This window comes from Syngnathus floridae, chromosome 20 (genome assembly GCF_059516105.1).
Source record: "Syngnathus floridae isolate MCC-2025c chromosome 20, RoL_Sflo_1.0, whole genome shotgun sequence".
Lineage (NCBI taxonomy): Eukaryota > Metazoa > Chordata > Actinopteri > Syngnathiformes > Syngnathidae > Syngnathus > Syngnathus floridae.
Window position 1 is genome coordinate 5,390,932 of NC_142432.1, and position 17,398 is coordinate 5,408,329.

Consider the following 17,398-nt stretch of genomic DNA (forward strand, 5'->3'; position numbering starts at 1 on the left):
CGCTCCGAAACAAACTTTTTACACCGAGTAGCACCTCAAGGAATAGAGTAGGCAAAAATACAGTAGCGTAGTGTGCACAAGTGTTCACCAAAAACAATTTTGGTTTATTCTCGTAAGGTGTAATTTTTTTTCATTGACTGCGATGGCGGACCGTGATGTGGAAAAAAATTACTCATTCAGGGAGTGCCCGCTAACCTGACTCTCTTCTTCTCTTTCTGCGAGCATTTCCCAGCAGTCTATAAGCCCTGTGGCACGGTGCTGCTTCTCACAGGTCAGTTGTGGTACTACAACTGCTGCAGACAGTAAAACACTCACTGCATGACAAAAAAAATTGTCTGAGCATTTATTCAGTAAGTGGGTCTGATTTATTGGATGAAGGTTTCTGCATTGGTGACATCTACAAAAAGCGATTGTTAGTCCACTTGTGTTTCGATGTTTTGTTATTGCTGAATAAAAATCGCATCCCACCAAGGTATCTATTTCTGTGGAAGAAAATAACCGGCTGTGACAGATACGTTGACAATTCAATGGCGAGAAGATTAAAAAGCAAACAAACAACCCGATCCAATCACGTACGGACGCGACTGCCTACGGAGCTTCTGTTCGCGGGAAGCGTAAACAGCATTTGAAGCTCACGGCTGGCACTCCTCGCTGATTTCCAACAACGCCTCAATCGCTGACAAAAACACTTCCCTCCTTGAGCGTCAACATGTTGGGTGAGAACGACAGGCCGGGTCTCGCCGCGTGGCCGTCTGAGCCGAAAACTCGTCCTCATCCTACGCAAAGCGAGACAATTTTAGTTTTGCGGGAATATAGAAATCAGCACGCCGTCAATCCCCAAAGCAAGGTTCTTAAATTGTGCCACATCAATGCAGACTCGCATAAAAAAAAATGGACGCAGGTATGTAAGAACGACAGGAAAACCCGTCGAGTAGCACGAAGCCGCCAAAAGTTGCGCAGGTTCAAATCAACCCGAACCCTAACCCTAACCCTCTCGACTAACTCGGAAATGTCGGCGCCATTCTCAGATCAGGTTGTGGTTGTCCGGAGAAACTGCTCGCAATGACAAGCTCACATTGTGTTTGTCGTTCTGAAAGATGGCTCACTTCCTGCTCGCCTTTTGTGTCTACTCAACAACCTCAACCGGCACGTTCTACTTTATAGATCTTGTCCACCACCAACCCCTCCCTCCCTCCCTCTGTAATGATTCCCCCCATCCTCTTCGCCTCCATGACGCATCGCTTCTCCATCCTGTTGATTTCTCCTCCACGGTCTAATTGATGAGGGAACACTAACAAGTTGCCCTCCCCTCCCTGCTCTCCATCATGCTGTTGCTCCTTAAGGACCTCGCTCCCCCCTCCCTCCCTCCCTCCCTTCCTCTCCATCCCTCTCTCTCTTCCAGGGAGACGTTCATTATTCATGGAGTTAGTCTTCGGATCCAGCGAGGCAGAGCAAAGGCACGGCCGAATTCACGGGTAGACTCAACAGCTGGCCTAAGGCGACGGAGGCGGCTCGGACACGACTGGCTGACTAATTGATTGACGGCAACCGGTCGGACGAGCGATGGAACATGAACGCCCGCGCTTTCTACAAGGCTTAATTGGACTCTCAAAGAGGGACGGAGTAAAACGCCAAGGTTTTTTTTTTTTTCCCAGGAAATGCAAGTGCGGTTTCTATATTGTTGACATCACTTTCCCTGACCGCCGCCACTTCAATCGGAGAAGGGGGGTTGACGGTTGCGCATTGTTGCCATAGCAACACGCACAACCGGATTGACAAATTCATTCAAGGATCAGGCCAATGCCTTGTCTAATACAAAAAGGCTGCGTTGGCGTCTTTGATGTCAAGGAACTGTGCCGAAGTGAGGACAAGAGTTTTGTTTGGCGGCCTTGTCCAATTCGAAAACAGCCACTTCCACTCTCCCTCCCCTTATAATCTTTCCTGCAGCATCTTTTGCGGTCAGCGCCGGCTCATTTGCAGTCCGCCATTTTCTGCAGTTTCAGCTCTCGTTGCGATTTTCCTGCCGTCAATGTTCCCGTTCTTTATGTCGGCAGGTCAAGTGGGAGGAACTTGCCGAACCCGCCATTAAAAAAAGTACAAAGCTCTTGAATAAAGGCCGGCAAAGGCTCCGTGGAGAGGCGCTGAAGTGCTATTAGAACAGTAAACAAGCCTATAAAGGCGGATGATGGTACTAAACACGCACGGATCCATCCCGCAGATGATTTATTAATGCACACCAGGAGATCTCACTCGCACAATTCCTCCTCCCCATTAAGGCAAAAAACAACAACAACAAGACCGGAAAGGTTAGCCGACTATCGATCGCAAGGTTGCTCCCGTGACGGTTTCCCTGACGACTTGTTGACGACAGCTATGTAAATCGCAGCCGCGGGGCTAATTGCCTCTGTTGTTCCGAGCGGACGCAAATAACTTGTTACTTTCCATCGAGACCAGAAGAAGGCTTCTTCAGAAAATGGTGGAGTCTTATGGACATCACCTGAAATTATTTGTAACCGTTGTCAGTCTTTCGAATGAGGTGCGTGTGGAAGGACGGAGGGGAAGGGTATAGCGGTGTGTCTACGGACGATTCCCGCAGCGTTGCCAGAGGCGGGAGAAGGCGGGGGGTGGCACAAGTCTCAACATTTCCCACCATTATGTGTGCGCTTGTTTTGTGATCCGATTGCTGTGAAAATGTGATCATGGCTATGCGGACTGGTGAGAATATTCGATGGGGTGAAGTGGTGTTTGTGAATTCAGCAAGGGTGGACAAAATTGGGATTGGGTTAAGATTTTTAATTTGGGGTCTAGGGATTGGGTTAGGATTGTACGTTATTGGGTTAGGGTTTGGTTTTAAAATTCAGTTTAGGGATAGAGTGAGGGCTTCATGTTGTTGGTTCGATTCCAGGCTAGGGCGAGACTTGGGTTTAGAATTATTGGTCAAGGTTGAGGTTTGGTTAGCTCTGTTGTTTGGCCATCACAATGTAGACAATTGGATGGATGGATGGATGGATGGATGGATGGATGGATGGATGGATGGATGGATGGATGGATGGATGGATGGATGGATGGATGCATGAATGGATGGATGGATGGATACGTAGAAGGATGGATGGATGGATGGATGGATAGATGGATGGATGGATGGATACGTAGATGGATGGATGGATACGTAGATGGATACGTAGATGGATACGTAGATGGATACGTAGATGGATACGTAGATGGATGGATGGATGGATGGATGGATGGATGGATGGATGATAGATGGATAGATGGATAGATGGATAGATGGATAGATAGATAGATAGATAGATAGATAGATAGATAGATAGATAGATAGATAGATAGATAGATAGATAGATAGATAGATAGATAGATAGATAGATAGATAGATAGATAGATAGATAGATACTTTATTGAATGATGGCTATGTAGACAATTCTTGGTGGTTTCGAAACTGATGGCAACTCTGATTCTGTACGGGCGAATGCCATGGTCGGCTGCCATTCTTCTACGCCCAGAGCGGCTTTCGTGTCATCAGCCCTTTTGAATCATTGATGAGGTCGATCGTGTCTTTTTGCAGCCGCGCATGAAATCCAAGTCGGACCTCTGACGTTCCGATCGGGCCGAGTGACCGCGAGGCACCGAGCGAGCCGCCAGAAGAGCTCGACATTTGATACACAGGGCGGGAAGAAGCAAGATGGATTTGATGTACTTCATATTTCAGAGCAAACGATGGAGCTGCTCCGTTGACAACTTTTCATTGTGTGAAATGGGAGCGCAAAAGTTGAAATTTATTCGCCTTGATATGCACCTTTCGAGCCTCGCCGTATTCCGCCTGCGCAACCATCTTGGGCCGTGGAAAAGTAAAGTGATATTTATGGGCCAACATTATGGAAAGTCACGGGTCAAACGCTTTGGCTTCCCGGCAGATGGCGTTCGCTGCCGGCTGTGTCCGTGGCTCGACCTTAGTCGCGTTCTCCTCACCTTTTCACACTCAATAAACATGACTAGGAACAAAATACCACGGTCATTTAACGGCTGACAAAAATCCAGATAACGCTACTCATTCGAACGACGTACGGCCATTTAAATCGGGATTTTCTTTGGAGCTTACAAACGGGCTTCCGTTTATCCTTTCGCATATTTTCTTGTCCGTGTACCCAAGTTGCTAACTTCTAATATTGACAGACAAATTACGTTTTACCGACGAAATGGCAGGTCCAATAAAAGAAGCATTGCGATTAATGGACGAACATAACGAAAAGTCACGGCTCTGAAGGTTTCACTTGCTTCAGGCAGCATTTGCCGCCGGCTCTTTGGGTGGCCGGCCCAGCTGTAACAGAGCCTCTCGAAACCTTTTTCACACTCAATAAATGCAACTTTATGAGCACATTTTAATGGACGACGAAAACCCAAATGACCCTACTTGCGTTTGTGACGTACAGCTTTTGCTTCACAGGGGAGCCTTCAGGGATTTGCTTGAGGTTTTAGAGTCTGGGTTCTGGAAATGCTTAGGGTTAGAGGATTGGGGTTTAAGGCTTGGCATGAATGGGATGGCCAAATGACCCCGCTTACTGTGGTGACATATGGCTGTTTAGCAGCTATTATCGTTTCCCAAAGAAGTCCTCAGTGGGTGTTTTGTTCAGCACAAAAAAAAAAGGCCTTTTTAGTCTTCCTCCAATTTCTTCTCCTTTGTTCCTGCGTGCATTGAGAGGGACCAATTAAACAAATGAAACTTTTACTGCTGAACTCTGCATAAGCTTGCCTTGTTTTGGTCCCACGCGCACCGTCAACTCCAGTTGCGCTGGAGGATAAAGTGCATTATTTAACACAAAGTGAGTCAAGAGAAAGCCCCCCCACGCTGAACGACGTGGGCGGCGCTAGATCAAACGCGAGACGACAGGTGAGGCTTTTTCCCATCAGCGGAATTTGCGAGAGACGATGTAGCAACGGTGCCCGCGGCGCGTGCCCGGTCGGAATTGACATTGTGGCGTGTCATCGGCGTGAAGGAGAGGCGCACCTGCGTCACCGCCGTTTGTCCTCGACGATGAATAATGCCAACGGAAATTACAAGGGCAAGCAGAGCACGCTGAAATATTCACGGTCCTACTTGGCGGGCGGGCGGGCGGGCGGCCTTTCGGCGATGTCAGATAGCAAATAAAAGAGAAGAAAAGCTTTTGTCGTTTTGTGTCAATATTGTGAATTGTAATTAGCTTCGTTCTATCAACAGAAAAATGTTTCTTTTATTAATCCAACTGACCTCGTTCCGCACTTGATTAAGCGGAACAAAAATAGCTTCTATGAATAAACAAAGACGGATGGTTACCTCGGTGCCTAATTACCTTCATTTTTTTTTTTTGCCTCTTAGCAACCAACCGAATTGAGTTTCATCAAAATAATTCGTGCATTGCTCCAAAAAAAAAAAAAAGCAGAAGCTCTCGCGCTAGCCATTTCCCGTTATATTCAAACGGCGTTGCTCGTATTTACCACTTGCACGGAGTCCGGCAAGATCCATAAAAGCCGTACGGAGCGAGGTAATCTTGAGTTAATTACGAGCGACTCTTGCTCGTACGCGCTTTCGAGAGTATTGATTTCCGGTTGGCACAAAACAACCTCTCACGCCCGCTCTTTCTCTCCTCCCGTTTATTATCCGTCAGAGTCAGCCGGCGTAATCTCGCCGCCACAAGACGCTCCCCTGCGGAGAGGCGCTATTGTTCCCAAACACGGCGAGCGCCTTGATCTGTATGCGGGTCCACCTCAAGCTTCCTCATGGCTCACACAGTGCTGCCGGCGCCGCAGGCCTCATTACGTTCTCTAACTCGGAATTCATGGAGCATGAGTCCCCCGGCGTAGCCCGCTAGTTTGGCCTAGCGCATTAGCGCCAAGCTTTGTTTGCGTCCGAGAAAACATGGCAAGCTTGACCGTCGGGCGTCTGATTACACTTTTGATATCGTTCGATCTTCTCTGGAGGCCCTTTCTGCACCGACAAGCAAATGAATAGCTCATTTTTAGCAGCATCGATCCGCTCATTTAGCAGCTAATCGGGCTATTAGAGGCTCGTTGGTTTCGTCTAATAATCAGTTTTGTAACCACCTCTTCTTTTACGATCATATTTTCAAGTTGTGGCACACCTCTGATAGAAATTTGGAGGTCAACCTTCCTGTTCCAGATCGTGGCAGCACAAAGGTAATGCGAGCTTAATCTGGGTATTTGCTCGCCTTTCCAAAATGCCATTTGGGAAACAATTTCTATAAATAGCACAAACAAACGTGATGTTATTTTTTCTTTTGCCTTTTCATACCAACCACACAACACTAACCTGACTGATAACGCCTCGCCTCGATCTCGCAGAGAGTGGAATCCCCGAGAAGGTTTATTTCAAGGCGCTGGCTCGGGATCAAATAGATCAAATGTTGGGGATGACACGTTCGCCGTGTTTGCGCTCAGACGGGGAAGAGAAACATGTTCCTGCCTCCCTCGCTGAGGGACAAATTATTATCTAATGAGAGCAATATTTGCAGATGCTGGAAATAGCGCAACGTTTTAAGGCGATTGGATCCCGTGGATGTTTATTTGTGAGGAGCAAACATGGGGCGGATTCAGGTGTGCGGCAGGAAGTGGTGGCGGCGTGCCACTTTTTCACTTTGCGTGTGGCTGACTTCCTCACTCCTAATCTTTGCGGGACAGATCTGGGATTAGCAAATGGGGAGCGGCGTGCAGGTAATCCCGCCCACGCGTCTACGTGTCTCGCTGGCTCAAGTCGACACCTGAGGCTAAATATGCCCTCCGGCCGGCGAGATAAGCTGATGGCCAACTCCTGCGAGGGGGAGTCGGGTGGCCCGAACCGGACCCGCGTGACGGCCGGGTGGATTTCAGAGGCGGGCTCTGCATTAGCTATCGGGATGAATGCTCCTGGCTTGAATCCTTCTTCCGACTTCCCTCGGACCATTTGAAGCGCCAAAATTGAATTACCGAGTCAACCATATCACAATTTGTGGTCTTAAGAATTTCATTTTTATTTATTTATTTTTACACCAGCCGAAACGATCTGTTGTGCCCGTCGCTATTTCTCTTGGCCTCGCCTTCCCCTAACCAGCCGCTACCTGGCAGATTTATTCAAGTCCACTCCGGAGCTCTGTACTCTCTTAAGCAGGGTGATAAATTTACGCAAGAGTGCCGCGCTCGCAAGGCTTGTAAACATTTAATAACACGTGATCGATGCGTTGTGTTTACGAGGTCAAACCAGTTAAGTGGGGAGATCCGGCCAGTTAAAAAAAAAAAAAAAAAAAAAAAAAACAAGGCTTGGGAGTCTACCCGAGATTTAAGGCTGCGTTGACTTGAGCAGAAACTCTGGTTTCTCTTGGGGCCGAACTTTTAGAAACACTGCCAGGCCTCGATTTCCGCCGGAAAAAACTCGTAACTTTGGTGCATTGTAACAGACACTCGCTCAATTACAACCTTGGAAATGTGACTCTACTACAATTGTGAGTTTTTTGAAAAATGAAAATAAGCCTTGAAGTGGGTATTGCCGCCCCTCTCATCAGGAGGCCTTCGACTTTGCTTTTGGACTGTGCTGTTAACTGACAGCGCAACGTCTTAATCTTTTAAAGTGTTTAGCGTGCAGTAAAAATTCCCGCCCCACCTGCGGAGCGTCAACTCCGCATTGCAGTAAGCGCGCCTGTGCACCCGCCTAATCCTCGGTTATCGCTTTAGCTGTACAAACATGCCAGATTTGCTTTTCACACGTTTGTTATCACGCGTGCTTTTATTACTCGAGAAAAAAGGGCCCGAGTCATCTTTTCTTAAGACGTCCGCGGCGGTGGCCAAATTCTCCCGTAAAGCCGTTTATCGGTCGTCGTCGCGTTTAAGGTCGCCGCTTGGAGTAGGCACGGCAACGCGAATGATATTCGAGGCCAGCTCGACTTTGTCTTGTTCAAGGCTTATGAGTCACGAAGGTTCTGTGCTGTTCCACTCCAGGCCTGAAGTTGGCGGTCATGGCCTACTGAGCTCCTTATTATTTTTATTTATTTACTTACCGTATTGGCCCGAATATAAGACGGTGTTTTTTGCATTGAAATAAGAGTGGGGGTCGTCTTACATTCAGGGTCTAGACATTATACCCATTCACAACGCTGGATGGCGCCATATATCTTTAAAGCGAATACTGAACTTAACTCCCCAGGCCAAAGCACGAAGAAGAATAAAAATAAAAATAGCGGTAGCTATGTGATTGCACTTTACATATTTAAATGTTCAGATATTAAAGTGTGACAGACAGTTTTTGCATGATTTGAATGAGACAAAATAACATGCTTTTTCTCTCGAATATATTTTTAGAATCATTTGTTTCAGCTATACTTAAATTTGGTGTTCAAAAAATCTTTTTTCAAACTTGAGTCTTGAAAAAGAGGGGGTCGTCTTATAGTCAGGGTTGTCTTATATTCGGGCCAATACAGTATTTATTTATTTATGTATTTATACTTGTGCCATGTTGTAGACTTGGCTTCTGTCTCCTAAGGATGAAATGCTAATGACTTGCTAATTTTGCGTTTTTCATGCTCGGCAGGTGTAACATCACGTCTGCTGAGGATGTGACCAAACAAAACAGGCTCGCTCCATTAGAGAGCTTAGACATCCCAGACCTCTCCCGGTAGGGGGTGGGGGCTCCAAGTGCTACAATGAGAAGAGGCAAGGCCATGCCGCTGACTGGCCTTATCAGTGAATGATTGCTAATGCATCCCGCTGCCCCTGCTGCTCCTGCCAATTAAGCATGAGGGGGAGGGGGGGCGTTTACACATCAGGCCAGAGCGGCTGACAGCTTTCCACGGGGCTGGAGCTGTTCCGCGGCAGCGAGACAAATATTGGTGATTGCAGGTCACGCTGACGCACGAGCAAATAAAAACACTTCTTCTCAATCTGACTGAAGATGAATCCAAATAACCTCACTAGGCGTTCGGCAGGTTATTAAAAAAAAAAAGATGGTTTTGAGCATGTAGCAGATGGCTGAAGAAAGGACACGAGAATAAGGTAATCTGGATTTATGAGCGAGCACATATGCTTAGCGCAGCCGCATCTGCCGCCTTCATCACGCTCGCTCGCCATTTTCTTGAAAGGATGCATGCCGACGGCCTTCACGTGGATCGCCCATTTGCCACGAGTATTCACGTTTGGAGTGCACGCCAGTTCAGATACAGTCATATGCAAAAGTTTGGGCACCCCTGGTCATTTTTAAGATTTTCTTTTATAAATCATTGATTGTTCGGATTATCAATTTCAGTTAAGTATATCATATAGCAGACAAAAACAGTAATATTTGAGACATGAAATGAAGTTACCGTATCTTCCGCACTATAAGGCGCACCTAAAAACCTCCAATTTTTTCAAAAACTGACAATGCGCCTTATAATCAGGTGCGCCTTATGTATGGACCAATATTGTGAACTACAGCAGGCGTGTCCAAAGTCCGGCCCGCGGGCCAAATGTATATATCTTATATATGGACAAAATGGGCCATTCATTGAAGGTGCGCCTTATAATCCAGTGCGCCTTATATCTGGACAAAGTTTTAACATGGGCCATTCATTGAAGGTGCGCCTTATAATCCGGTGCGCCTTATCGTGCGGAAAATACGGTAATATGATTTACAGAAAGTGTGCAATCATTACCTAAACAAAAGTAGGCAGGTGCATAAATTTGGGCACCCCAACAGAAAAATCCTCCTTTTGCAGAAATAACAACCTCTAAACACTTCCTACAGCTTCCAATGAGAGTCTGGACTCTGGCACAGTTTCTGTAAATCCTATAAACGTCATTTCACTTCTCAAATATCACTGTGTTTGTCTGCTATATAATAATTTTCTGAAACTGCTGATCCAAACAACCAATTATTTATAAAGGAAAATCATGAAAATGATCAGGGGTGGCCAAACTTTTGCTTACGCCTATAAAGCAGGAGGCTATTGGCCCAGATGTTACATTACTGGACGATGGGTCCGTTTACGCTGGAGGCTGAAGCTTGATGACTCACTGCTTGTTAAAGCAGCACAGCACAAAGCATCCTGGCTAATTGTTTATTTCCTCTCTCACTGTGTCGCCCCTTTTCATCCCGCCAAAGCGGCGAGCGGCCAAACATCAAGCGCTCACCAAGCGTCTGTCTGCGATTGTTTGATTCCAAACGAGGTCGCAGCAAAGATAAATTCTCAGCTGTCATTTTCGCATCACGCGAAAAAAAAAAAGTCACCAAAAACGGAAACTCGCTTTGCTCTTCATCTTCACTCTGCCATAACGAGTGACATCCCAGAATGCAACAGGGATGTTAACAAGGCTTCTACTTATGGTAATTTAAATACATCCTTTCAAACAGGTTGTTTTTAATTCTTGGTTTTATTTTGTTTTTTTTTTTAATTGAAAAGCAACAATACTTTGTGGCTGTTAAAAGACTTTGTGTCACTTCCGTGCATGCTTGCAGCCGCCATCAATCAACAAGTGCAAACGGCCCCGTTTGGACCCAGCCGTGACGTTTACGCGGCATCGAGCGCCGGCAAGTTGACGTCCCATCTTGTCGGCTGCTGTACATCATGTCTCCTTTTTTTTTTTTTTTTCGCCGTGAGTGTTATTTAGGTGGTCTGTAATTGACGACGTCTGACTGCTAGCCAAGCGCGGCGGCGGCGGCGCATACTACTCCTCTTGTTAAGTCAGCCACGCCGACGCACTTGATGAATGTGAAAAAGCGAAAGCAATTTTCCGGCCTCATCTCGGCGATCACGGCCAGAGCCAATTTGAAGTCATCCAGGCCGGCCGGTGTCGAGCTGGGCGTCTCGCCGCGGTGCCCTCGGCCTAATGACGAGACTAATAAACGAGACGCGCTTCCTGCTGTGGCGTGCGCCGGCCGCTCGTGGCAGAAGGGCGAGCGAGTCGGCGCGGGCCGGCGACCCGCCGACCCCGCAAGCTGCTTGTCGACGTCCCTTCCCAAAGGGCCCCTCGCTCTGCATTTCACCGATTTGCTAATCCAATTACGCCATGGCCCGTTACGAGGCGAGCATCTGCTCTTTGTAATAACGCTCATTATTAAGCCGCGCCGCAATTAGTGCTCGGCTGCAGACTGATTTCGTTTACAAATCCTCTGCTAATAGCTGAGAGAGTCAGCTCATGGTTTGGTGTTGTGGAACTATGTCAACGTAAGATGAGGAGTTTCACTTTGCTTTGCTGCCCTCTTGCGAAATCCGCGAGTTTGAGATCAACTGTGAATTTTTCCACCGTTTTGGCCAGGTGAATTTATTTTCCTCCAACCTGTCACCGCCGGTAAGCGGAAGCAAGCAGAGCAGAGTCCCCCCCCCCCTCCCCTGTTGACAATTTGCTCATGGTGACCTGTTCCAAGCACAGCATCCGGTCTTGCTGCAGTTAGCCACGGCACCCGCACTTCAGTCACATCTGATCCAGTTGACAATTGTTTTGCCGTTGCCACTCTGCATTCTCGTCACACAGTCGGGCGGCATTTTAGCGCGAGCGCTCTTCCGAGACACAGCACAGCATTTTAACACGACATCTTTCCCTGACAAGGACGGTGAGTTTTCTGCACTTGTATTTTTATTTCATGCGTTCGGCCTTCACAGACACCTTTACCTTTGCCGGGCTACAGCCTTGAGCTTCTTGTATATGACGGGCAAACTGGAGTGTAATGAAAAAAAAGCCTTATACTAACCAGAGTGAGAGAAGGCGGAGCGGCATTCGTACTTAATAAGAAGCAAAATGTTCCCATCCAGTAAATTGTCATTAAATTGCGAGCGGGTGTGTTTCGGCAAAGCAGATTAGTTGTGCTCATTAATCTTACGTAAAGGCCACGGGCGCATTTGCTGGCAGCGTTTGGTAGTACGACCCGCTTCTGGAGCAAGTTTTTCCTCGAATTCCTAATTGCATCCAATGGAAATGAAGATTAAGTATCATTAGCACCGAGGCTTTCCTAAGTAGCATCTGGCGGCTCATGAACAGGCGCAGGAACAGGCGAGCGGTCATTGGGATAAGCAGAAGTCGAGATTAAAGCTCCTTAGCGTCTCAGCTGACGTCAGCAAATACTTTTGTGTTCGCACAACAACTCACAAAACCGATTTACTTCTCTTAAGGCTGAAATAGAATTTTGCACAAAAAAAAAAGTCAACCGTCAATTTAAAGTACAAGAACCGCCGAGATTACGCCACAGGGTGCGAGCGATCATCCCCGACCTCTTTGTTTTGGTCGTTGTGCAACCGGAGCCAGCCAGGAGCACACCATTGATTTTTTGTGTTCTGAGCTATTTCTGCACCATCAACAGGAAAAAAAAAAAAAGTCCAATCTAGCGCTGGCTCAGTCCAGCCGCTGACCACCGTTTTGTGTGCGGCAAGTGAAGCAGAACAGGGCGGCAGATTGCATTTGCATGAGCTGCCGAGCAGTGTGCCGCCGGCGCCGCGACGGGCCCTCAGAGTTGAACCGGGGTCGCATTGATGCGCCAAGCGTTTGCCCAAATAACCCAAAAAGCGGACAAAAGCAATCACATCTATGGACAATTCAACGCTGCGGAAGCTGAGGTTCTCCGATTGACCCATGCTCACATAAGCAGCCCGCTAAAATGGGAAGAAGCAAAGTGCAGCTGTTGCCAAACGATAAGAAGGAAAATGGTGCCAATCAAGAAAAAAAAGTGCAAGCCAAAACTTCACCCATAGCATCAATGCTCACATTTAACATGAAATCTTTAAAACTCTAAAAAATGTAACCTGATTTTGAGCAACTCCGATTTTCTCAGCTTAGCTTGAACCTTGCAGGAGATGATTAAAAAGAAGTCGTTTGCCATTGCTGAGCAACAGCAATTGAAATTCAACTTTGACTAAAAGTCCACAGATGCTTGGAACAGGTCCGTCTCGGTCGCCTAGCAACAGGAAGAGCCGCGACGGCCGCTTTAGCGCCCATAAGTGCTGCCGCCGGCTGAAAAAGTGGCACCCCGCGGGCACGGCTCTTACCCGAGGCGCACTTGGATGTTTGCAAAAGGCGGAGATGGACAAATGCACGGCGCAGGAGACATATTGTAAAGTCTGCTTGGACGATGAAAAGGCAGGTGGTGACCAATCAATAAATATTTTTGAACATTTGATGAAGGCCGAGAAAACATGCAAGCACTTTTGTTGCGTTCCGTTCAATGCGGAACAAGGTTTTTATTTTCTCGAATTTTGTAACCTTCGGACCACTTTTAGCGAACCTCTCAGCTTGTTTGGGTCTGTTTTTGTATGATTGCTCACTTTATGTCTCAAAATCACTCTTTTGTTCCTTTACAAGGAGTCTAACATTACGACACACGAGTCTCAAATTAAACCAACAAAAAGTAAATTGGCTTCATTTAGGTTGTTTTTTTTAATGGGCGGCGGAGAAGGATGGGACGACGTTTTCGAAGCAAGATGGCCGAAGCGGACGGCTTCTTTTTATTTTACTACCGGGCGAGACAGCTTGGCCTTAAATCCGAGTTGTTTATCTATTGAAAGATAAAAGGTGGCTCTTTCAACATTTGACCCCCCCAAAAAAATTGTGTTTGGTCCAAACTGACCCAAATTTTTGGTTTGTTTTTCCAACACAAATTAAAAACAAATATTTAATTGAAGAAACCTTTCAAGCATAATATGCTCAGCACTTACGTGACAATCTCACAAAGTGGAGACTCACCAAAAGGGCAGAACAAAAATAGAGGTAATTAACATGGAAGTCTTCGTCTGTTCCTAAATTGCTTTTGAAGGTGCCGCCGTCTATCATTAACCTATGCTAAGATGTACTTACAGGAAGGGGGAAAAAAAGCAAAAAACAATTACTAGTCATCGACATGAAGCGCTGAAACAGAAAAAGAGTCCGATCTTGTACTCGGCCCCATGGGAACCGATCAACGATTGCCATAACAGCATCACGTGCTTCATCTGTCGGTTTTCCGACTTCTCCATCACGCTCTGGCCCACAAACTCCTCGCGCCGAGCCGCCTGTTGTTTACTGGATATGTTCTCTGTAATTATGTGCCCTAAAATGAAAAAGGTCCAGAATTAGATTCCACCTCGCAGCCTTCAGCGCCGTGACACTGCCTGCAAACGACCTGAGACGTGACCTCGCATCATTGCCTGCATGAGCCACTTAGGAGAGAGATAGGGGAGGGGGGGGGGGGGGGGGGGCATGTCAGGGGGTACTAACACGCCTCGGGCCAAATACAGAGCCTGACCAGTCAGCAGTATGACAAAATGAATGCGACACACTGCAACTGCACCCCCGTGCCCTCTCAACTCTTCCCATCTTACTCCCAATCGGAGATAATCAGCATGTCGGCCCCTCCCTCGCTGCGATGGGTCAGTGGGAGTGGAACCGACTGACAGGAAAAAACAAGGTCGGCCGGCTGCCATTTAGCGCACGGCGGGTAGGAAAACCCCCAAGATGGGGACACGCTGACCTTGGCTTGTTATTGAATCAAACACACACACACAATGCTTCAAATTGGGCTGCACGCTTGAAAACAATTCTTTTGTCCGACGTGGCACGGCTCACATCATATAATTTGACCGAAGCCATTTTTGAACTGCAAGAAAACTACAAATGTGAATTCATGATTCGTCAGACAGACTCCTATCGATGTCCTCGCGATTGTCAAGACGGCTAAACAGAACGGCGATTTCGGTGAGCGGGCAGCCAATCTCAAAGACGCAACAATTAGGAGATAAATCCACTCCCAATTGCAAAAAAAGAAAAAAAAAAAACGCCGTCACCTCGGGTCTTGGAGACTCGGCCGTCCCGCTGACAAGTGTCGCATCCGTTCGCAACATTAGCCTTGACGGGAAAGGGGAAAAAAAACTTTGAATATAATGTAATGGAGCCCGGCGTGTCAGTCGCCTCGACGGTCGCATCCATCAATGTCAGAAGACATCAGCGGACGCCCGAGGTTTCGCCCGAGGAGTCGCCGATCGCTGGCGTCCCAGCTCGGGCGTCTGCAAGCCAAAGTGGCGTGACTCAAGGAGTACGCTCAAACTAAAAAAATCCAAGTCGATAAAAATGTCTTTGCAGTGGCAAAAAATCCAAAATGGAGTTAGTGGATCCCCGTTCAAAGCAGGAAACAAAATCGTTGGCGTAAGATGACAGCAAAATGTCTTTCTTGCTATCTTGCTTTGCATTTGGATGAATTTTCCGCTGCCGACGATGACGATGATGCACGAGCTCGAATAACACCCGGAATATTCCAAGCATGACGCAGACGGCCAATCGCAGCACACGGCAAAGCAATTACAGACGGTTGCTTTGTCACCATTCTGACGTGGCCGTGCGGCGCCGTTAGCTAAAGCGAAGCGTGATTTTGGTTTTTTTATTCATGTGTGCATTCATTTGCATGCTAATGCAGCGGTTAGTAGCAAATAATAGGCGCCCTGCCGGCATGAAAAAAAAAAAAGTCAAGCCTTTCAACACCCACGGTTGCATATTTCAATGAATATGCAAGGCGTTTTCTTTAGCAAATGGAAGCTAATGATTTCTCTGACTCACTCCAAAATAAAAACTTGACAGTGGTTGCCAAGCGAGACAGAGAGACGTTCGCAAACACGACAAATGCTCCCTATCGTGTTTTGCCATCGCTAGATAAAAGCTCGCCGAGGAGAATATTCGAGCGGTCCATTAGCATGCGGCCGACGGGGGACATCTGTTCCGGTACAAATTGTTGGGTCCTCACGGGACGCTCGCCATTCCCGACGATTAGGAATCTCATCGTGGCCCTCGGGGAGCGCAAGCGCTTTTGTTTGAACAATATTTTCCCGCCGCTTTGACATTTTAGCTGGAGGAGTTCAGCCAAAACATCTGAAAACGTTTTGATCCTTCGCCATTGTCTCAAGGCCACGCTGTTGTTTGTTTGCTAGCTCAGGTTGGTAAAATTCCTTAATTGACTTAAAATAAAGAATTTTGATACATTTAACATCCAAATGTGTGCTTCTTTTTTTGTATATTGACCAATTTAATTTGCTTACATCTTCTCGGCAGAGGCTCCCGTCATTTTCACCCGAGCTAGCCTAGCCTCCATGCTAGCATGCGGAAGATTTAAACGGCTCATGGTTTTTTATTTTTTCGCTTTCCCCTTGAAGCTGTTTCCGAGGCCGCCGCGAGGGAGATTAACAGCTCCGCCTTTTGAAATATCCGTCACATCGCGGCTCGGCGCCGGCTCGGGCAAGCGAATAAATCTCACGTTTGCCATCTGTCGTCCCTGCCGAGTGATGTTGAGCCTTGATTTAAAAAAAATAAAAGGGATGGAAAGAATGTTGTTGGTATTTTTTTCAAGCTCAACCGGCTGGCGCCGTGCTGCAGATTGATGAACACATGAGTGAGTTGATATTTGGTGTGGGGTGTTCGCAGGCCAAAATGCGTTTGAGTGCAAACGTGCAGAGCCCGGATATTGTTTGCCTTCCTATATTTAGCAGCCCGCCCGCCCGCGTGTACGTGCGGCCTATGCAAATGAGCATCGGGGCTAGAAGAGAACATCTCACTGAAGCTAAACGGCGTCGAAACGTCAACGTTTCCAGATGAAACAATCCCGCATGTTGCGATCTTCGATTATATAAACAAAGGAACTTCTTTTTTCCCTTCCGTACGTTTCAGCATGTGGAGAGACTTTCCCTGTCCTTGTTCTTTTTGCTTTCTTTGCTAACTCGCAAGCTGGAGAAGAAGACAAAAATCACGTCCCGCCCTGGGGAAATCGTTTTTCGGAACCGCCCGAAGCGGCTGACGGTTTCACGGATGCGCTGGAATCCTTTTTTTTTCTTTTTGTCTGCTCACCCTCAGTAACATTTTGCCAACGTGATGATGACGAAGGATCAGATGTGTGTGTTTGCTTGTGGTGCTAATGAGTTTATTTGGTTGCCGTTCTTTTGCCTCCAGGTAGAAACAATGAGCTTCATTGTTGAGAAGCAATAATTAAAAAATGCATCAAGAGAAGTAAAGGCATCATTAGTGATCTCAGAGGCATCAATATTGACGTATGTAGCGCGCCGCTTCGTTTGATAGCCGACTAAAGCCAATTTGGAGCTATTCAAATATACACAGCCTCCTCCAGATCAATTTATTAATCAATAAGAGGCTTGGCCACACTTCCTCATCTATTAAGGCCTGGTATCATTTCAACTTAGGGTTTCAAGGTTGGATATACCACTCAACAGAAAAAAAAACCCCATAGATGACATGTTGCAAAAGTGCGCACACCTCATCCCTGATTTTTGTCCGTGTTTACAATTCGCATTGTTCGGCACACAGCCGCTCAAAGTGGCTCCGATTTTTTAAGTGTTCGAAAGCAAAACAGACTTGAGGCTAGGTCACTGAGCGAAGGCCGAAGCAAAGCGAGCAACCATAATGCTTCATTTGACCTCCGGAG

At 47.0% G+C, this 17,398-nt stretch overlaps 1 protein-coding gene across 2 annotated transcripts in view; it reads right to left on the minus strand.

The window, feature by feature from the left end:
- LOC148380931 (cadherin-18) overlaps window positions 1-17,398 on the minus strand; it is a 79,700-nt gene that overhangs the window by 31,990 nt on the left and 30,312 nt on the right. The window lies entirely within an intron of this gene.